Source organism: Garra rufa, chromosome 8 (assembly GCF_049309525.1).
Source record: "Garra rufa chromosome 8, GarRuf1.0, whole genome shotgun sequence".
NCBI classification, from domain to species: domain Eukaryota; kingdom Metazoa; phylum Chordata; class Actinopteri; order Cypriniformes; family Cyprinidae; genus Garra; species Garra rufa.
Window position 1 is genome coordinate 30,597,402 of NC_133368.1, and position 23,821 is coordinate 30,621,222.

At 36.0% G+C, this 23,821-nt stretch overlaps 1 protein-coding gene across 6 annotated transcripts in view; it reads right to left on the reverse strand.

Moving 5' to 3' along the window:
• Positions 1–22,477, reverse strand: part of gulp1a (GULP PTB domain containing engulfment adaptor 1a) — a 69,235-nt gene extending 46,758 nt beyond the window's left edge. Inside the window, exon 1 of one of the 6 annotated variants that reach the window (XM_073845371.1) lies at positions 22,300–22,477. The gene's annotated coding sequence lies outside the window, so the exon portion shown is untranslated. Of the gene's footprint in view, positions 1–21,738; positions 22,144–22,299 lie in introns of those variants that run through there. The other 5 variants (XM_073845372.1, XM_073845368.1, XM_073845374.1 and 2 more) reach the window with 5 other exon arrangements.
• Positions 22,478–23,821: the final 1,344 nt, after the last annotated feature.

Below are 23,821 nucleotides of genomic sequence, written 5' to 3' on the forward strand. Positions count from 1 at the left end.
GATGAGCCTAAATTGACTCAGTTCAAACCCTTCAGCAGTATGTCTGTCTGCTTGTTCACAGCAGGATGTCAACCTGCCGTGAAATACAAGAAAAAAGCATACAGCTTCATTTTGCAATAATTCCAGCCTCTATAAATAGAAAGTACAAATACTATGCAAGAACATGCTACTGGTGATTGAGCCATGATTCGAACTGAAACGCCATTTAAATGCATCTATCAATCACTGTCTGCAGTCCTCCCTCCATTTCTTTTGATGTGAGCAGAACATTATCCAACTAGAAAATAGGTCTATTATTAATCATAGGCTTATAAAGCTGAAATTAGAGCCATTTCTCACATATAGTGGACTGGCGACCCAATATATTAACTTGTGTAAATTGATCACTCAGACGTGTACAGCTATAATATTTTCTGTTTTACATTCTCACCAACCATGCATACATTTTCTTAGCCTAGATGTTTGTGCTCTGAATGCGATAAGAATTTGGAAAAAAAGAGGTGAAGAGGTGCTACCCTTCAACACTGTAGCTATAGGTCCTTCATCTTGTGTACAGTGTGTCACGGAATATATGAAGAAAAACAATCCGTGCCATTTTCTGTGCCAGTAATGCTACTCCTTATATGAGTCTTCTGACATTAAAGCTCTCATATATATAAATATATATATATATATATATATATATATATAGAGGAGATGGAGATTAAAATGGCCATATTACGAAAGAAACTCATAACTATATCCATAGATGAAAGCAATCCTATTGTCAAAGGAAAATCCTGGAATATATTGCATTATAAAAGCCCTTTGATGTACTTTCTGCTGGGGCCTCTTTTATAAAACCGATTTTCTAAGGCAATGAATTGCACAAATAGCATGTAATATCTCACAAACTGAATACCAATTTTGTTAGAAAAGCTTTATTTCCTTGAGGAAATTAATTGGTCTGATTAAATTTAGATTAATTAGAGTGGTAATTAGATTAATTACAGACTATGCCTAGTGGAAAAATAATTACATACTTGATAAACGTCTATTGGAGGCACATATTGTGCGCATATACTGAAAGTCAGTGCAGAGCTGGTAACTGAAAGGTTGTAGATTCAAACCCCAAAAGGAACGATCAATAAACTATCTCCACTGTGCCCTTGAGAATGACACTTAACCCAAGGCTGCAGTCTATGTACTGCAAGACACTTTAGATAAAAGTGCCAACTAAATGACAAAGTAGTAAACAACAGTAACAGCAGTCAGAAAGAGCAGAACTGACAACATATCCCATATAACTTTGATTTGTATAGATGAAATTACTGTTTACAAACAAACGCTCGATGGCGACACTTTAACACCCCAGAAAAAAGCAGTTTTAGATTAGCGCTTCATTTAAATTGAGCTGAAAATGAACAAAAAGTGGTGTGTGGGGGGCTGAAACACCATTTCCAAAAGATTACTGAGGATTTGAGCTTCTTTAGATTACGATCACGATCATTGGATCAGGATCCAAGACTGGTGTAGAACATTTTCACGCTACCACACAGACCTCAACTCAAAATGTTTTTAATAATCCAATGACGTTATATGACACCAAAATAAATACATCTATGCAGAGACTCTTAATTTTTTTTTCCCCAAAGGGTCTATGGGGTGAGATACAGGATAAGATAGAGGCTCGACTACAAACAACCTGGAAGACCGGCACTCTTTTCATCATAATGTATTGTTCAAAATTTTCAGGCATAAAGACAAGGACAGACTGCACAAAATTGAAATCAATACATAAAATGAGACTGAGAAATGGAAGACAAAGAGACTGGGACGGACAGAAATAACGGAAACCCTCTTAGCGCTGAAGATTTGATTGCACAATGCTTGCTTGTGTATACTGAATTAGCCCTTAAGTAGATTTCCATGTATGTCATAAAGTGGTGTAGTAAAAGTGGTGTAGTAAATGCTTTGAGCCTTGCTAAGCAATTATAAAAAAAAGGATATATAACGGATAGTTCTGATTCTAAATTCTGAAAGACTTGTGACCATACATTTATATTACTAATGCCAAGCTGCATTGTTTGACATGGAAAATTGCACAGAAGTCATACAGACTACTTTTATGGGCTTTTAAGTTTCCTTTGTAACTGCATAGAAAGTTTTACCAGAAACATCTCATAAACCAACCTAGACTCATTGAAAAACATGCCTCTACCAACATTTTTGTCCAAAAACGTATCTATATATCCAATTCACTGCAGTTTCCAGCAGAAATAAACACTATAGTGGCAGTAAAACACCAACAATATTTATTTCTTCTCGCACAAATTATGATTACAAGGCAGATTATCATTTATTAACACTTATATTCATGTGGTTCCTTGCACTATACTGTTATGACCACAAAACACATTTAATATAAGTTGAGGTCAAAAGTTTACATCCCCCTTTCAGAATCTGCAAAATGTTAATCATTTTACCAAAAAAAGAGGGATTGTGCAAAATGCATGTTATTGTTTTTTTAGTACTGACCTGAATAAGATGTTTCACATAAAAGATGTTTACATATAGTCTACAAGATAAAATAGTTACATTTATAGAAATTACTTAATACTGTGTTCTTACCTGAATGATCCACAGCTGTGTTTTTTTGTTTAGTGATAGTTGTTAATGAGTATCTTGTTTGTCCTGAACAGTTCAACTGCCTGCTGTTCTTCAGAAAAATCCTTCAGGTCCACAAATTCTTTGGTTTTCCAGCATTTGTATGTATTTGAACCCTTTCCAACAATGACTGTATGATTTTGAGATTCATCTTTTCACACTGAGGACAAGTGAGGGACTCATATGCAACTATTACAGAAGGTTCAAAAGTAAGGAAAAAGAATGCATTAAGAGCCAGGGGTGAAAACTTTTGAACAGAACTTTCTTATTTTGCGTAAATATCATTTTTTTTTATTTTGTACTGCCCTGCAGAGGCTACAGAAGAAGTTACATGTTTCCCAGAAGACAAAATAAGTTAAATTTACCCTGATCTTTAAAATCAAAGTTTTCACCCCCCGGCTCTTAATGAATGTTTTTTCCTTCTGCAGCTTAAGTGAGTGTTTGAGCCTTCTGTAATAGTTGCATATGAGATTGAGAATTTAAACCTTTAAAGGCATTTACATTTATTTTCGAATTGCTGCTAAACATGCATTAGCCAGCGTAACAAAAGATGGACAGATTTGTATCGAATAAAACTTGATTTTAGCACAACTCACTGTTCGTTTCACTTTGAAAGGGTTCCAAAAAGTGCTAGAAGCTATGTAAAATAATTTAGCAGAATTTCATCACAGGCACATTTTACAATGAGCCTGAATTGCAATAAAACAAAACAAAACAAAACATGGAAACTACACATGCCATGTTGCTAGACTTGCAAGGTCACATGAACAGAATGATTATCATCAATCACAGGCTTTTATCCCAAACACTGTTAGAGCTCTGACAGATGAAGAGGACAATAATGAGGCACATAGCCCTAGCTGGCAATAAGGGAAAAGAAGACCACAGCCTATAAAGTACAAGATAAAACCAGGCTGCCAAGATGTCTTACAGCTGCTCACAGCTCAGTCTCCACAGGAGCTGCAGAAAGCAACCAAGGTCAAAACATGAGTGTGCAAAAGACCCACAAGTGAGACTTTGGTGAGAGATTTGATGCATTAGACTGCATGGTTTAAACATAAGCTGGAACACACAATGTTTGATTGTGATTTCAAATGATTTGATGTTTGGCTGTCCCAAATCCTTGTTAGTTGTCTACATAGGGAGCAATAAAACTTCCCAAATGGAAGTTTTTTAAAAAGCTAAGCAGCACAGATTTGCTTCATTAGACCAACAGTATTACTCATATCCTTTGCAGAGAAAGCAATCTCATAATGTATTACAAATGGGAGGTGAAATATTTTATGAATTATGATAACTGTTAATATACAGTTGAGGTCAAAAGTTTACATACACCTTGCTGAATCTGCAAAATGGTAATTATTTTACCAAAATAGGTAGGATCATACAAAATGCATGTTGTTGTTTTTATTTAGTACTGACCTGAAAAAGATATTTCACATGAAAGACGTTTACATATAGTTTTTTGTGTGAGTTTTTTAGTGAGCCCCTTGTTTGTCCTGAACAGTTGCTGTTCTTCAGAAAAATTCTTCAGGTCTCACAAATTCTTTTTTGTGTATTTGAACCCTTTCCAACAATGACTATATGATTTTGAGATCCATGTTTTCACACTGAGGAAACTTAAGGACTTATGCAACTATTACAGAAGGTTCAAAGGCTCACTGATGCTCCAGAATGAAAAACAATGCATTAACAGCCAGGGGTGTAAACTTTTGAACAGAATGAAGATGTATACATGTTTCTTATTTTGATGTATCATATTTTCTTTTTCTTTCAGTACTTCCCTTCAGAGGCTAGAGAAGATACTTGCATGTTTCCCAGACAATTAGTTCAATTTACCCTAATAAAATTACCTGATAAATAACTATGTAATAGTTGCATATGAGTCCCTCAATTGTCCACAGTTTGAAAAGATGGATCTTAAATTGTTGGAAAGGGTTCAAATACAAAAAAAATGCTGGAATTTGTGGGACCTGAAGGATTTTTCTGAAGAACAGCGGGCAGTTTAACTGTTTAGGACAAACAAGGGACTCATGAACAAGTATCACAAAAAAAAAAAAAAAAACACACAGTTGTGGATCATTCGGGTAACAACCCAGTATTTAGAATCAAGTGTATGTAAACTTTTGAATGGGGTCATTTTTATAAATTCAACTATTATTTTCTTTTGTGGACTATATGTAAACGTCGTTTATGTGAAATATCTTATTCAGGTCAGTACTAAATAACATGCATTTTGGTATGATCCCTCTTATTTTGGTAAAATAGTTAACATTTTGCAGATTCTACAAGGTGTATGTAAACTTTTGACCTAATTCACGTGTAAAGTTAAAGGTGCCATAGAATGCATGAAAACAATATTTTAAATTGTTCTCTGATATCTACATAGAGGGTAAATGGCATAGGAAAGGGCAAAACATTTCCAGAAATGGTTTTACAGGTCAATTTACAACCCTAGAATTTGTCCCTAGAATGAAATGCTCTGTTATTGGCTTATTTGGAAGGCTCGTGAATATTAATGTGAGCTCTGCTCTGATTGCCTGTTTCACAGAGCTGCTCATCTCAATAGCTTGTACATGGAGGAAATATTTATTTAATTACGGAGCTCCAGCTGCTTTTAATATGCGGTTTGTTGAATCTGGCGTTTTGAATCCCCGACATTTTACTCTCACTATAGTGACTGCATGTGCTCTGTGTAACGTTATACTGCAGCGACACAAGGACTTATCGCACAACTTTTGATGCTTTAGTGATGCTCAGGATCTGTTAATCATTCGTCATCATCAGCGTAGTCATCTCTCTCCGTTTATGTGGTAAGTGAAATCTAACTGCAATGTAACAGTATGTACATCTGTACTGCAATGTAACAGGCTACCGCTAGCATTAAGCTAACCATGTCCCTTCAGTAGCTCGCGTTATTTTACTGATGTACTGACGTTACTGATGATTGGGCGATGCAAATGTTGGGGGCGTAACTATTAACGATCGGGACTATTGCGTAATAGTCGGTGTTATGTTGGAACTGACCTATTTTTCGGTGGTCTTTTGCAAACACAAGATTTATATAAGAAGGAGGAAATGGTGGTGTTTGAGACTCATGGTATGTCATGTTCATGTACTGAACTGTTATTATTCAACTATGCCAAGCTAAACACAGTTTTCCATTCTATGGCACCATCAATTCAATTTGAAAAAAGGATTAAATGATTAAAATTGTTTTATTTAATATTTCTGGGTGCCAGTTTTACTTCATTAGCTTAGCAACATTATACTCTATTGAAATCAATTGTAAGTGCTAGGGATTCTGCCCATGTAGTGTTCAAATGCAATCACTTTTAAGGTTCCATTTCAGTTAGAATACTGTCTTAGCGGGCAAATGCCCAAGCAACTCCCTAAGTTTTGGAACGGAGTCAAAGTGTGCACAATAAATAACGGAAAATAGTGCTCAGGGAGAGTGAATAACATACTGTATATCTTTGACATCCTTTCATTCTCTGCAACTCAGACACTCATTAATGTTACCCAGCTAACAAGCAGCAGTTTTTCCCTGAAAAACAGGGAATGTAACTTTAGAAGTAAAACCCAATAACCTACAAATGGCAAAATGTATTCTTACTTCGGGCACACATTTTTCATGCAAATGTAAACAAGAACAGGCTATTTAGAAAGTTGGTACACAAACTAGAGAAACTAATTTTGGAAGAACGAAACCACAAGGGGAAAAAAATCTATCACACCATTAGGTTGAATAACAGGGTTTATCTAAGAACGGCATTGATTGAACCGCATTTGGGTTTATTGTGCACCTCTGAGAATACAGAAGCATTTATCACATAATCGTATCATGGCATGACTCAAATCTATTGACTGAAACATGATGAATCTCTTAAGATTCAAGCTTTGAATTTATCAAAACATGATGGTGAGATAAAAGAAACTGCAAAACTGTACTGCACAAAAAAAGAAATAACTAAAATATCATTCTTGAAATTACATCATGCCCATCTTTCACAAAAGATGGCACATCTGATAAAACTCTATAGAGTTTTCTGATTCATGTGGATGAATGGTTTTTACATATAAAAATAAATAAATAAATGATGCAGAGGCCTCACTAATGGTTTTCCCCATTTCCCGTGGTTAGCGGCATATGCTCATGCTAATTACACACTCCTTTTCCAGCAAAAAATCCAGCAGTCCGTAAATGCAACCGCCTCCTGGCAACGTCAAAGTTCACAAGGTCAGTATAGTTAACTGCTAATGTGACTACAGCTACATTTTTTAATTTATTCACAGTAAAACATGTGATCCTTATAAATGTAAAGGATTATTTCACTTCCAGAATAGTTTACTCACTCCTATGTCATCCAAGATGTTCATGTCTTTCATTCTTGAGAAATTAAGGTTTTTGAGGAAAACGTTCCAGGATTTTTCTCCATATAGGGGACTTCAATGGGAACCAACGGGTTGAAGGTCCAAATTGTGGTTTCCATGCAGTTTCAAAGGGCTCTACACAATCCCAACTAAAAAATATGGGTCTTATAAAATGAAACAATATACTTTTATATTCCTTTTAATCACAACTTAACTAGTCACGTTGGAAAGGTCACACACAACTTAAGAGGAAGTACTGACCCACTGCGTTTACCTGTAAACTTGCAAAGAAAGTCAAATGCCCTTTACAAAAAAAGATAAAACAACAGTGTAGGATGATTTTGAAGTTGGGGGAGAAAATTAGATGGAGTTTTCACCCTACTCTACCTTTTTGAACCAGAGTACATAGACAAAGACCAAACGCGTATGACCTTTCCAATGTGATTATGTAATGCAAAGTTGTGGACGTGCATCACAGAGCTAGTGCAAGATAAGCATTTCATGTTAAAAAGTATACTTTTTTTTTTAGAAAATGACCGGTCGTTTCGCTACATAAGACCCTTATTCTTTGGCTGGGATTGTTTAGAGTCCTTTGAAGCTGCATTGGAAGTGTAATTTGGATCTTCAACCCATTATCTCCCACTGAACTCCACTATATTGAGAAAAATCCTTGATTGTTTTCTTCAAAAATATTAAGTTTTGACTGAAGAAAAAAAAAGACATGAACATCTTGGATGACATGGGGGATGAATCAGTAAATTACCAGGATATTTTTATTCTGGAAGTGAATTATTCCTTTAAACAGCTTTTCAGAGTACATCTATATGTAGAAAAGCACAAGATGGAAAAAGCGTATTCTCCCCAAATACATATTTTCTTTTTGATCGTTGATATTACTGTTTTTAGCTGGAAGCAAAAGGATTCATTGTTGTAATATTGGGAATGTTGGAATGAGACTGAAAAACAGTGCATAAAAATAAAGATTTCAACTATGAAGTCAATTTTCCAAACTCCCTCAGTACAATCCTCAAATGGAATAGAAAATAAATCCCTTCTGTGGTTATAAAATTAAACATGCATGATCCAAGAGTACATGCAGTATACATTTGTCAAATCAAATGACTGGAATATTAATCCAAACGCACAGCAATGTATGTACACCCTGCCCAGCTGTCTTCACAAAGGGCAACAAAGGTAAAACAAAATGTCCTGGCTCACAGAACAAAAGAAGAGAGAGCAAGCCAGGCCAGCTAGAGGGAGCATGGGGCCAGAAGTGAGATGAAAGGCTGGAAGCATAAAGCAGCAGTGGGTGGTGATGGGTTTCTTTATCTTGACTCCGCAATAAAGAAACAGCAATGCCATAAGTGATCTGCTTTTCTGACAGAATACTAGCTGTGTCAATGGCGGTAAAAAGCCATGCTGTACTAAACACTCTTGCTTTGAGAAAACTGCCCGGTAACAGGGCTGACTGCCGTTGGATAGCAGGTGTCAAATGCCCAGGTCTCTTGTGGTTCAACTCTATTTTGCTGATGGACTAGAGCACAGAACATTCCAGTAGACAAAAGTGTTTGCAGGTCTTTCTGAACGCCCTCTGTTTCTCTGTAAGTCTCTGTTTTCATGTAAAGGTGAAGCATGTAATTTCTGTGCCACCAGTGTCATCAAACTAAACTGAAAATTTCTAAATTGCTATTGGCCTGACAAATAGATAGTTCCAACCATTGGTGTGTCAGGCTGGTCAGAATGTTAAAAAAGCAGACACAAGCAAAAAAGCCAAGGATAGCTTAAGATTGTTTCTTTTGTGTCTGCATATTAAATTGAGTAAGCAGAAAGTACTGGAAATTACACACATCACCTTGACTGATTAAGGACCCCCTGAAGGTGAAATATGGCACATCTGATAAAACTCTAGGGTAGCTGTGGGATTCTTGTCCAATTTCTCAAAGGTCAAGCACTAAGTGAAACAGAGGGTATTCACACAGTGCATAAACACTGTGATTATGCATTACGCAGGTTTTCCCACACTGCGCCCTTAATTATACCATAGCTCAGACAAGCAGATGCAAAAAGCCATCTAACTGAGACAGTAGGTTAAAAAAAAACAAAGAATTTGTCAAAGTTGAAAAGAGTTACACACACAACAGGAACGTGGTCTTGAGATTAAATAAGCATAAATGTTATTTAAGTATACTTGTGCATCAAATTAGACAAAATTCAGTTCTACCAACAGTTCAGAGAACTGAAATCTCATTTAAGTTTCTATGCCATTAATCTATCAATACAGTCAGTGCCTCAGGTAAGCATCACATGGATATTCTAAAACGATTACATTTTAGAAACAGCACCACGGTCCAACTCACTCCACATCAACTGAATCGTGTGCAAGCATGACTTAAAGCCTCTTGAGAGAGACTTTGAAGGTAAATACAGCTCAAGTTCAGGGTTGAATGAATCTAATAACTTTGTGTGTCTAGAGCTGCGAGACTCTCTTGCCTTGAGTAAGATATGAACCTGAAAAGACATTACAGTGGCAGTTTAGACTGCTAATCCTCTGTACACACAAAGTACATTTTACACTGGTGGGTTGTCAGCTAAGTATGGGCCTGACAGACTTCAAAGTTTTTGGCTATCTAATAAGGGTAAAATGTGAGCACATTAAAAAAAAATTCCCATGAACTCATCTAGAAAAGCTAACGCAAAGACGCGCATTGAATGTCAAGCTAAAATCTTTTGATTCTTGCACAATTTAACATAAGAAAAAGTCTTCTCTTCAATCAGCCAGCATCAGATTTGTTATGCTAGATATTTTAGATTAGATATTGATTTTTTTTTCACCCCCCTCATTTCGTGGGGAACAATATACAAACACACACAACAACTTTTATTTTAATGACATTCGCCAGTAGCAATTATCTTGATTTAATTTCTTAGTATACTTAAGGTGTTTTCTGTTTTTGCAAACTCCTTTTCAAACTCCACTTTACTTGCCTTTTATCTATTATTCCAAACTTGTATGCTGTTATTCTTTCTGTGGAACAGAATACAACAACAGTTCTTATTGACCATGTCTGTCAATACATATATAAAATAAAATAAAATAAAACGTAGTCCATTCCACTTGAGCTACAGTACGTGTGGATGAAACTGAAGTACTGTCATTATTTTGCTGATAATCTTGCCCCCAGTGTCGAAGACAGAATCAATGAGTCGAAATCACAAACTGCATCAGCTCGATTTCTGACTCACCGACTCATTTATATGGTCTCAGCAGTTCTCAAGTTAACAGCTCACTGAAGGGGGAAATTGTCAGTGAATAACGGCTTAAATTGCAGTCTGTTCCTCACACAATCAAAGCCAACTCAAGCTCATTGGAAAAAATTTTCCTCTGGCAACAATTATGTTGATTTTTGCACGTTTTCAGGACACTTTCAAAGTTCAAATGTCCAGCAAGTTGTCTTAAAGAGGTCATGAACTGCCATTTTTATTACTATTTTGTACTGGTCCACTTATAATATTATCAAGCCTTTTACATCAAAATACATCATAATTTAAAAGTAATAGGCTACTTTCTGTCTGCTTTTTGACCTCCCTCATCAGAACGCTCTGTTTGAATAGGCATGGCGGATTGTAGACTCAGAAGTAAACGACCACTACTATGGTTGGTTAACACCCTTTACAGATGGACGTATAAATGCTCAGTACATATCAAACAATCTGTAATGAGGCAAAGCAATAATGATCACGTAATAAAAACAGTTACTCAAACTTGTGTGGTGCAACATTACTGGCATATCCAATATGGTTGGCACAGCATTGTCTTTTAGTTTCAATCTTTCTGTGTCGAATAATTGTGCCTTGTTTGTAAACAAATCTGTGGTAAAATGAACTGAACAAAGGACGAGTTCTTACTGATGCGGTCTGAAAAGTTTATCCACTCTTTCCTAATGTTTTGATCAGATGGAAGGCATGGCAAAAACTTGCACAGCTTGGCACTGCACAGTATCTTGTTGTCCTGGGAGCCATTTTTATCATTTGGTTTCTTTAAATCGATGAATTGAATCAATGGGCGGGGATACACAGGCAATGATGTAGAAGCAGCCATTGGTCTTATTCTGTGGAGGTGGTTTTCAGCCACACTATTAAGTCATAAAGTGGCACATTCTACAACCTGTTGTTTTGGCAGATCAGTTTCAACATAAGCTGATTTTAGACTACTGAAAAGGTTTTGAATTCTGAAACTTACAGGATGTTTTTATAGTACAAAGACCACTTATATGTGAAAAGATAAAAAAAAAAAATTGGTTTCTCATGACTCCTTTAAAAGCACATTGGGTTTCATCCAAAAATTATGAATGTGAATGTGGCAGTGTTTTATTTTGGTGGTTTAAGGTACATAGAGCGAGTGATTTTGTACGGTTGCCCACTGACAAAGAAATGATCAGTCTATAATTTTAATGGTTGGTTTATTCGAACAGTAAGAGACAGAACAGCAAAAAAAAAAAAAAATCCAGAAAAACGCATTTAAAAAAAAGTTGTAAATTGATTTGCATTTTTAAGAGTGAAATAAGTATTTGACTCCTTTGCAAAACATGCCTCAGTACTTGGTGGCAAAACCCTTGTTGGCAATCACAGAGGTCAGACTTTTCTTGTAGTTGGCCACCAGGTTTGTACACATCTCAGGAGGGATTTTGTCCCACTCCTCTTTGCAGATCCTCTCAAAGTCATTATAGTTTTGAGGCTGACGTTTTGCAACTCAAACCTTCAGCTCCCTCCACAGATTTTCTATGGGACTAGGGTCTGGAGACTGGCTAGGCCACTCCAGGACCTTAATGTGCTTCTTCTTGAGCCACTCCTTTGTCGCCTTGGCCGTGTGTTTTGGGTCAATGTCATGCTGGAATACCCATCCACGACACATTTTCTATGCCCTGGCTGAGGGAAGGAGATTCTCACCCAAGATTTGATAGTACATGGCCCCGTCAATCGTCCCTTTGATGGCTTTCAGTTGTCCTGTCCCCTTAGCAGAAAAAACACTCCCAAAGCATGTTTCCATCTCAATGTTTGATGGCGGGGATGGTGTTCTTAGGGTCATAGGCAGCATTCCTCCTCCTCCTCCAAACACGGCGAGTTGAGTTGATGCCAAAGAACTCGATTTTGGTCTCATCTGACCACAACACTTTCACCCAGTTTCCCTCTGAACCATTCAGATGTTCACTGCCTAACTTCAGACGGGCATATACATGTGCTTTCTTGTGCAGGGGGACCTTGCAGGTGCTGCAGGATTTTAGTCCTTCATGACATAGTGTGTTACCAATTGTTTTCTTAGTGTCTATGGTTCCAGCTGCTTTGAGATTATCGACAAGATTCTCCAGTGTAGTTCTGGGCTGATTCCTTACCATTCCCATGATCATTGAAACTCCATGAGGTGAGATCTTGCATGGAGCCCCAGAGCAAGGGAGAGTGACAGTTATTTCCATTTGCGAATAATCACACCAATTGTTGTCACCTTTTCACCAAGCTGCTTGGTGTGATGGTCTTGTAGCCCATTCCAGCCTTGTGTATGTCTACAATCTTGTCCCTGACATCCTTGGACAGCTCTTTGGTCTTGGCCATGGAGGAGAGTTTGGAATCTGATTGATTGATTGCTTCTGTGGACAGGTGTCTTTTATACAGGTAACAAGCTGAGATTAGGAGCACTCTCTTAAAGGGAGTGCTCCTAATCTCAGCTCATTACCTGTTTAAAAGACACCTGGGAGCCAGAAATCTTGCTGATTGATAGGGGACCAAATACTTATTTCACTCATTAAAATGCAAATCAATTTATAACTTTTTTGAAATGCGTTTTTTTGTTGTTGTTGTTATTCTGTCTCTCACTGTTAAAATAAACCTACCATTAAAATTATAGACTGATCATTTCTTTGTCAGTGGGCAAACATACAAAATCAGCAAAGGCTTAAATAATTTTTTCCCTCACTGTATTCACAGCAGTTTGGAAATGAAATGTCTGGTAATTGGTGCTAAAAGGTTAATGCTCATCACAAAAAATAATGTACCACCCACATTAAACGAATAGTGTTTTCAAAAGCAAACGGGAGATGTTTCCTGAAGAAACCATGCTGTTTTAGCTTGCTTCTACAAGTCTTTGATCTGTTTTATTGTGATGCGTTTTGCAGGACTCATAGTGTATTGCAAATACAATGCTGTACCGGGTGAGCTACAAAGCAAGTTTACTATAACAGAAAAGTCATATGGAACTGGTTATGTGATGTAAACATATTAGTTACAAGTGTTTTGAGTTCACAACATAGTGTGGTTATTAACCGATAATTTCACCTATCATTAAAACTTGTTTGGGGAAAAAGAAAAAAAAAAGGAAAGTTGTACTGCCATTCTCATTTCAGCTGGAAAGTTCAGTGAATTGCACATTTTTGGATTTTGACAAATGTAGAGGTACGTGTTTCCCTATGCCGCATACAGCTATTGTACTTTAGAAGTTTATGTATTGCAGTATAGCACCCAAGTTGTATGAACTACTTTTTATGGGTTTTTATTCCAAGGTAACTATGACTATCATTGTATGGAAAAGAGCAGTGCGAAGGCACATCAAAATACTCCTTTCATGTTCAAGTGAAAATAACAAAGGCTTTATACAAGACGAGGGTGAGTAAACATTTATTTCTAGGATCCTTTAAGGTATTCATTCTATTATATATACTATTTTTGCTCATTCCTTCATTCTAACCTGCCACTCCAGGTGCTGGCTTAAGTAAAGAATACCTAAAGCACTGGATGAAACACACTTGCTGACTGGCATACACTAAGTCTAAGCCATTCCTGTCACTGAAGAATAGTGTCCTGAGGGAGAGGTTTTCAATAATCCATCACCTGAGGTCACACATTCTCCTCACACACCAGTTCGCCCTTTTTTCATTCCAGCATCTAAAAACCGCATACACTTCCCATGTCGCACAAGCTTGCACAATTCATACACCCTTTGCATATTATATTTCTGAGATTTCATTTCTTCTCTTTTCAACTTGACCTTAATCGACTCGCACTAAAACGGTGTACCTGCTCATGCGAAAGACTCAATTTAAAAGGGCATTTTTAAAAATGTAAATTGGGAACTACGTGGCAACAAGTGTGCATATCACCAGTGTGAGCCATCTGAAAACAACAGAACTGCAAGCGCAATTTAGTTTGCAAATAACTCAGCGGTGCTTTTACTGCAAAAGCGTGACATTAGACATGATAATGGCTTCACTGGTTTGGGAAATTATGTGGCACAGAACAGGCACTCAGATGAAATCACAGTGACATGTGAATTATCTACAGTCAGGTTAAGAGTGGTGAAAAATGACTGGAAATATCGTGTTCAGCACAGGGTTGCTAATACTGTGATTTGTGACATTTTAAGAAGCTTTGACAAGTACTTGCCTTATGCAGAATATGTCTGGATACAGTTTTGGTTCCTTGCCGCTGTCGCCTCTGGCTTGCTTAGTTGGGGACACTTAATTTCCAGCGATATCGTCAACTTGATTGCACAGATACTATTTGAATTGTTGAACTGAACTGAGCTGGACGATGACATTACTGAATCAATGATGAACTAGCTTTACTGTTGTCCTTTGGCATTATTACATGCTATTTTTCCAAATTTAATACTGAAAAGCTGCTTTGACGCAATCTGTTTCGTTAAAAGCGCTATGTAAATAAAGGTGACTTGACTACAGTAAAAGATGCTGTACCAAGTAGTCTAGACTTCAGAGTATGCCTTGAAATAATCACAATCAATACAGAGTATAAACATTGGATGGACTAAGCTGTCCAGCATCACAACAACTGCTTCTTTAGGTGCGCCTATCATCTCTTTATCGTATTAGGATACGGAAAGTAAATTGCTTTGTGTTGACATCTCAAGACTGGGCATCAACAGCTGCATAAAATCAGGGCAAATCCTATTCCAGAACTATTGTCAATGGAGACAAGCCTTGTAATGAAGAAAAATAAATCTCACTGGGTTTCATGGGAATGATTTTTATGGGTCTAGCTGGGGAAGAACTTGGCACATAATGATTAGGGCACCTACATAAATAACTTCAAATCAAGTTATATAGTTCTAGCAGAATATTTAAGATACAAACTGTTTGTTCTTTTTTAAACAACGTAGCTTCAGCTGGCTGATAGATTAGGCTCTAATGGGAGCTTAAATAATGAGATATGAGATAGCAAAAGCCGCAATGCAATAGTGTTTCTTAAAAATAATGCTTTCAGATACTTTTAATAGAAAATAAGGAAGACTGACATTAATGAACATGATTTTAAACAACTAATACGAAGATAATCATATACATGAAAGAACAGATGGGACATTTACTTAACACACATCATTAAAAAAAGATAAATTCATAAGCAAATTGCAAAGACAACATTCCAGATGATATATGTGACCCGGACTACAAAACCAATCTTAAGTAGCATTGGTAAATTTGTAGCAATAGCCAAAAATACATTACATGGGTTAAAATTAGTGGTGGGCCGTTATCGGCGTTAACATGCTGCGTTAATGTGAGACTCTTATCGGGCGATAAAAAAAATATCGCCGTTAATCTATTCTCAAAGTTGGGTTGGGAGCTGGGTCTAAACTACGCAAGATATGATGACTTTCACTTTGATATTTTAGCGCGGATGACGTATACCTAGTCGAATTGCACTGTAGGGGGTGAGAACGAGTCTTCAACTTCTGTGAAATTACCACATCAGATGAGACGTGCAACATGGATGCAGCTATGAAGCTGCTTCAGGGCAGGTGCGTTGCTAGACCCTTTTTACTGGGGCACGTGCCCCAGTGAAAATCTGCTGTGCCCCAGTAAAATCTCAAGTTTGAGTTATAATTTACTTTGATAATCCCGAAATAAAGACATTAAACTATATGCAACAACTGAATTGACGCTTCTAAAAGCAACACAGTTTAATGGAAGACTATGCACGCAGAAATCCATGCTCGTGCGCGTCTGTGTATTTAACGGCAACGCGCACGTCGTGCAGCCTTTTGCGCAGAAGTACTTGGTTACACAAGTTTGTATAGGTAATTATGTTGTAAATGCAATTGTCAAGCAGTTTGTGATGCATTTTGGAAACAGGACATGAGCGCCTGATCTAATGCTTCACCTGGCCCGTTCTCGAAGACTTACTTTTAGTCATTATTTGGGTAGCACACATATTCTGAATGCCTTCATCAGAATTCAAATTAGCCATTTTAATCTAGATTAATTCCAAGATTTAATCTAGATTAAAAAAAATTAATCTATGCCCACCCCTAGTTAAAATTATTGATTTTTCTTTTGTGCAAAAATCATTAGGATATTAAATAAATGTTTCGTTAAAATATTTTGTAAATTTCCTACCGTAAATACATCAAAACTTGATTTTTTATTTAGTAATATGCATCGCCGAGAACTTCATTTGGACAATTTAAAGGCGATTTTCTCAATAGTTAGATTTTTTTTCCACCCTCAGATTCCAGATTTTGAAATAGTTGTATTTAGGCCAAACATTGTCCTATCTTAACAAACCATACATCAATCATGCTTATTTTTTCAGCTTTCAGGTGATGTATAAATCGCAATTTAGAAAAATTGACACTTATGACTAGTTTTGTGGCCCTGGGTCACATATTTTGTTGTAAAGTTTCATTAAAATTCAAGCATAAATCTGTGAAACTACCAGTTTAGAAAGGCAAGTAATTTGTTGCTTGCAAAATGGCTAATTACGTAGATAAGAATCTTGTATTAAGATAAATTTGATGGAAAACAAAACAAAAATGCTAATTAGAAAAAGGATTTTTGAGGTACAAGAACTTTTCAATCACAGTTATAAGGTCACTGTCAAATTGCTTTGGAAAATGTCAGCAAACATGTCACTTGCCATTTCAAGTGAAGAGAAAGGGAGAAAGGTTTCCAAACTAATTTGAAAACTAACAGAAATTAAATCATTCTTGAAACTTTTATTCACAAAAACTCATGTACGGTTCTCTTATTTAAATCTTAAAAGTACATCACCAAACTAATTTAAAAGTCAGTCTAGACACAGTATTTCAAGGAACAATAATGGGCTTGAGAATAAACTGGCCCATGCAGTCAGCAATCTTAAAGATGGATAAATCCTGAAATTCCAAATAGTGGCTGTGCCTGGAAGCAACCAATGTAATAAGATTTATCTCCCATGAGCGATGTCTTATGCCCTCCCAAAGTTGTGCTTTAGAGTCAGAAGTACAACCAAGTGCTTGGGGGCATGAACTTCAAACCTCCACAGTCATTTGGTAAAAGCCACAACAATAAGAATAGATTAGAACACTCCAGTGACCATATCGTGCACCTGAGTATAAATACATCCAATATTTCCTCAGGGGAGCATTTTCTCTGAGGTCAAAAAAGGTAACTACTTCATTAAGATATGACAGATTTATAGGAGAAAAATGCTGGGTAAGCAAATGTTTGTCAATGGGCATGAGAAATGCCATGAAAGTCTAAAAGTTCTGTGGAAAACAAAAAGAAAAATCACCACCAGCATTAGCGGGAAATCATAAATAAATAATTAACCCAAAACGAAAATTTTATTATAAATTCCTTTCTTCCATAGAACACAAAAGGTACATTTTTGAAGAACTTCCTAACCTGGTTGGTCTTTCCTACTGTCACGTTTAAATGTTTAAATGACATGAAGGCCTTTTTTTAAAGTTTCATGTTAATTAGTAGTATTTCAATCAATCATACTAAATTGCACTTCTAAGTTCTAATGGTTTTCCTCTAATCTGGACTTTGTAGTTGTGGAAAAAAAAACGATGAAGTAAAAAATTCATGCTGTTCATGACAGAGCCATTATATTCAGACAATTCACTGTCTGTACCAGTAATGAGGTCACTGGATGTTTGCCTCATCCTTTTCTATGTATGCCCTCATTTGCAATTTGGTGCTTTCAAAAATACATATTGCAGATGAAAGATTTCTGTTTTTTTTTTTTTTTTCAAATTTACTGATGCCAGAAACTAGAGCTGATTGTACTGTTAAAACTGCTCTTTGACAAGAAGTTCACTGTACCCGAGCACAAAGAGAGTTTAAATTGAGAAATCAAGAGTAGTCATGTCATGAATAGCATTGGGCATAAAAAGCTAGATACTTTTTATTCAAGCGTGATATTTATGCTAAAAGGACGGCAGAATGGGAGAACTGAACACCCCTGAAATAATCAATTTGTAATGCAATTACAGTTATGCATTGTGAGATGTGCTAGGCCCATTAACAGATTGTTAATTAGATTTTTCTTTCTTCAAGGTTTCTAAAGGACTAAATGTACTCCAAAGAATGCACATTAATATGTGTATGTGGATTTATTTTGCTATACTTTAGGGACAGATTTGTCCTCAGAAGTGAGCTCAATCTGACAAACTCTTCCTTGGGGATATTCAGGGATGCCCTCAATTGGATAAAATTATTCATGCATAAATAATATATATTTTATTTTAAAACTGCAAACGCTTCCATTTAAGGGTCAAGGTTAGTCAGTAGTATTTATAATTAGCTTTATAAATAAAATAAAAAAAACACAATAGAAGTCTATGGCTTGTCCTCATTTGGATACGCTAAGTTTACCTGCGTGTAGCATCACTGAACCTTCAATTCTTTAGAGCTATGAAACTTGCAGATCAGCAAATCACTGAAAATGAACAGCTTGCACACTTCCCAGTTCTGACTGAGAACATTTTAAAAACAGTTTTTTCAAACAAACAAAAAAAAACCTCCCCTCTTCTTCTTTTATAAATTGCATATCAAAAGGAAAACCATCTCTCTTGAATGATGAACTACATTGGGCAATGGGCATTCGTAATTAAAAATTGCTTTGGAGTCTCATGTTTGAGGAAAACATGCTTTTAGATCAGTAATGCATTCAGTTGAATCTATGAAAAAATATAACATGCTTTAGATTGAAAGATGTCATTACACATAAAAGCAAGACAGCAGACCTTGCAAAGTCTCTGGATGCAGTATATGTTTTCCATCACACTAACAAAGTATATACAGTAGTAGACATAAACACAAGCCTAGGGGAAAAAAAAGAGAAAACATCAAAATGTTCCTTTTGGTGTAATATTTTTCCTCCTTTGAAAGGAAAAAATTCAAGGAAAATAAAAACTAGCTTTAATTTACCCCTTTTTGCTTCAAAAAAAAAAAAAAAAAAGTTCATCCAGCCATCATCAGACAAAAACTGTAAATAAAAAAGTGCTCATATTCAAGGTCTTTTAAAGCTATTCAGTGCAAATCTTCCCCTCTGCTCTTCAACATCATGCCATTCCACCAGTGTTGCCAAGTCCACAGTTTTTTTTTTTTTATGGAAATGGCTACTTTAACACTGTTGCTGCAGGGTTACTTTTCATGTCTGTGGATTGGAGCGACTCCAATAATGTGACATTTAGTCCCAGAACACGATTTTTAACAGGGAACCCCCTCCAAACACAATTGGGCTAGTGTTGGGCTATTTTTAAGTAGAAATTGGACAGGTTTTGTTGTGAAAATCTGGCAACCTTGCATTTCAGAGAAGAAAGCATTTACTATCTAAAAAATACACACACCACCTTTAAAAAAAAATGTTCTTAAAAATGATATTCTCACCCTTTTCTAAATTAATTAATTAGTCAATTATTTTTAATCACTGTGAAGCAATCTTTGCTTGAACATGAAGAACATCTTACCGCTTTAACCCCTTTTGTATCACCCCCTATTTTTGAACATAGAGTTCACTGAACTTAAATTATTATAATTTATGAACGCTTTGGAATACAGACATTGGTTGACTGTTACAGGTTGGACAGACAAGTTGGACTGTTTTTAAAAAAAGACTATAAGCAGATTATTGCAGAAGTGGAATTATTTCAAAATATGATCAAAAAGTTAAAATATGATCAAATAAGTATCAAAAAGTTATAGAAGTTTAAATTTACTGTAAAGAAAATGCACTGTGCAATTATATTATTTTATACAAAATAAATATTTTGCATACTATTTTTGAATCCAAAATTGCTGTAAAATTAAAGTCTTATGTCTAAATACATTGTGTTCCAAATTTGAAGTTGACATAAAAAAATATTAAGGTTCCTGTGAGATTTTAAGGCGTTATACCATAAACAACCAACGGGTGCCATGCAAACTCCACAGAATTTTTTTGCACAAATGTCTAAATTCCGTTGTCAATATTACTCCTATCACAAAATGTGGAATCCTGAGAATCAGATTTTTCCAACGATATGTATTTTGTCAAGATTATTAATTGTAAAATACGTTAATACATTTTGTAATATGACACTTGACACCACTCACTAAGGGGGAGGAGACCGCCAAAATATTTTAGCATACTATTTCCATGGTAAAGCAATGTCCGATTTAAACATTTTGAGGTTGTAAGCTTTCAAATTATATATACACCTTATGATGATTACTAAAACACATTGAAAAGACCACAAAAAAAGAGTGCCAAGCGGCCTACAGGTGACACTTAAGGGGTTGACTTGTGTTTTGCATTCAGAGCTTCTCAAAATGCACACAATTATTTTATTTTATTTTGTTATAAGTAATTTTTAACAGAAATATTAAATATTTTGAGCACAAGTAAAGTATGTATTTTTTATTTCCATTTACTGTCAAAAGGTTTTATGTTTTTGTTTGCCATTTTCATAATAAATAGTCTCATTGTCTATCCAAAGTGCAAGAAACTGAATAAAACTGATCTTCGCTTATTGCTCACAAAAATATACATCATGGGGAATTTAAAGCCTTTAGGAAAAGACAAAAAGAAACATACAGTTTTAAAGCATTGTCATTTTCTTCATTCAACACACTGGCCAAAAGCAAATATTACAAAGTCACGCATTGGCACCTCATGCTGTGCAAACAAATGAATGGATAGAAAACGGATGGCAGGAAGAATTCATTCAAGTCTCCTTACTGGCAGAATATTTGCTGTAGCAGAATGGTAGACTTTTTGAGATTCTGTGATCAGTTTGCTTTTCTCAGAGAGGGACTGTAAATCCAGTAAATCTGACTGGCTCGCACTGAAGGAAAGGGTATTGTCATGCAGATTACAGCCTGGAAATGGCCTCTAGAGGTATCCATGGACAGACCTCGCCAGTCCTTCCCAGGGGCACTACATGGCCAAATAGGACTTTTAACTACTACTGAAAAAAAAATCTTGTGCAAGCTAAAGAAAAAGCTAAATAATATGATTTGTCTAATCATAAAATACAGAACATATACAGAAAACACTAATTTATTTAAAGAGGCCATAGACAGATAAGCAAATAAACAGACATGAAAATCTGGTGAAACAGACTGAAAGGTAGCTAGACAGAGATAAAGATTGACAGGCAGATACAGTAGACAGACACATAAACAGAAAGACAAGTAGACAATATCTACAGCACCTATCAGATGTGAAACAAACAGCTAGACAGACAAATGTAAACAGCTGAGACAGCTAGATAGACAAATTAGCAGATACACAGACAGATAGACAAATAAAAAACAGACTAATAAACAAACAGACTTTTGCAAGTACAATGAATACAGGTGAAGTAAACTGTCTGATAAACTGTCTGCTAAATATATTTTTCCGTCACACAACACAGAGTAAAAAACAAGGATATTGCATGTAAAAACTTGTATTCCACTTTACCTGTATTCAGCTTAAAAGCGGACAGATTTTAAATCAATAATCCATTGCAATATACTGTAACTATAGGTTTAGCATCAGTCTGCAAACATGAAGACGGAACAGTTGTCAGACGCATCAATAACCTGCACTTTTTCTGCAAACTAAAAAGCAAAGCAAAGCTTTAGGAGATGCAACATCTACGTCCAGCAGCAAATGCCAACTACATCATCATTAAATCCACTTGTCAATTTCCAGATCACAGTAAAGAGCCGAAAGATCCCGCCTGCTGGCACTCGGGCATCCATGTTACAGAAGGAACCTGCAAGAGCGCATTCCATCCTTACAAATTCCGTCCATAACATTCCTCTAGGATACAGCTTTAATCAAACGCATGTTTACATCATGGCTGAAACTACTTCATCAGACGAACAGAATGTAAAAGAAAGTTTTACAAGCGTTCTTTACGAGAGCTGACTCACTTTCCAAGACTTCAAGTTTCTTTTCAAAGAGGAGCGACGTAACAAACCCAATCCATGTTCCCGAAAACGCTTACTTTCCAAAGCAAAAGTACGATCCACTCACCGAAAAACAGGAATCCTTTGCGCGTCCTGAGCAGAGCAGTGCACGCACAGGCTGTCTTCTACACACACTCACTCTCCCCAAAGAGTATACTCTTTGCTCTCCCTCATCTTCCACACATACATTCGCGTGAGCGCGCGCGCGTACACACACACACACACACACACACACACACACACACACAGACACACACACACACACACACACACACACACACACACACACAGACACACACACACACACACACACACACACACAGCCCGCTGGAAAGTTTAGTGACGTCACCCACTCAGTTAAATGCCACCGCAGGAGTCTCGCCAACCAGCTGGAGGTTTAAAGGGCCAGAAGAGAGGTGATGAATGCTGCTAGGATGCAAACAAACACCCCATGTCTCAATACTGTTACACATTTTAGATTCTGCAGCTTAATTTATAAATACATACCTTTTAAGCTCAAAATGAACTTTTTTTTCAGGTCTCTTGACTTGTAGGAAGAGCAAACTTTGAGAGAATAAACTGTAAACTGTAAATATCAATTGTCTTGATAAAAAACAAATACATTAAAACTGTTACTAAACATTTAAATATAGACTTTTCAGCAAGTAAAACACATTTGAAATTTAAAATTATTACCAAAACAGCAAACCTTTTAAAAGATAATGTATGAAAATATAAAACTATTGTTTTAGGCAACAGCATTATCACATTTATATGGTCTAAAATACGTTTTCAGTTGAAATATATTCTAATAGCCTAATATAAAACAATATTAAAAACAGTATTTGCATAGACAAATATGCAGATACAAATAGCAAAGATATGATTTCAGAGTTCAAAAAATGTACTATGATTTAAGAGTTTTTTGTTTTTGTTTTTTTGGCTGCACATTTTGTCTTTTTAATATTTTCAGTGTGATGTTTTATAAAATTTTTTGTTTGTATTATTTAATGATGATTTAGATACAAAAATACAACAATAAGAATAAAGAAATTAAATTAAGAAATGTTGCAACCAATTTACATCCATAATTTGACACATTTTTTGAGTGAAAGAACACTTATAATGAAATAATGAAACATAAATATAGCAATTAATTGAATTGTAGACAAATGGGCATTGGCTGATGGATTCCAGCAGCAAATGATTTATCTGAACAAGTAATGAAGCATGACACAACGCAATCAATCTCAAAATAGCCATTCGGAACAGTTATCTGCGTTGGTGCGCTCACAAACGCTCAGTCACAAAGTGACTCTATTGCGACTGAAACACATGCCTCGTATTTTCTTAAGGCTTCAACAGACTGATTGCTTTACATGCATTTCCCCGTGGAACTGAAAAGCAATAATATTTGATTCCCTCACTAACAAAAATATGTTCTAAAAACGTTTTGCTAGCATTCCCATTGTGTTCAAAACATTGTTATACCACAAACCCAAAAAAAAGTTTTTTGCATGTTTAAAAAATGTTTTTTTTTTTTTTTCTTGGTTATATTCATGCTAAAGACAACATTAAAGGGGACATCA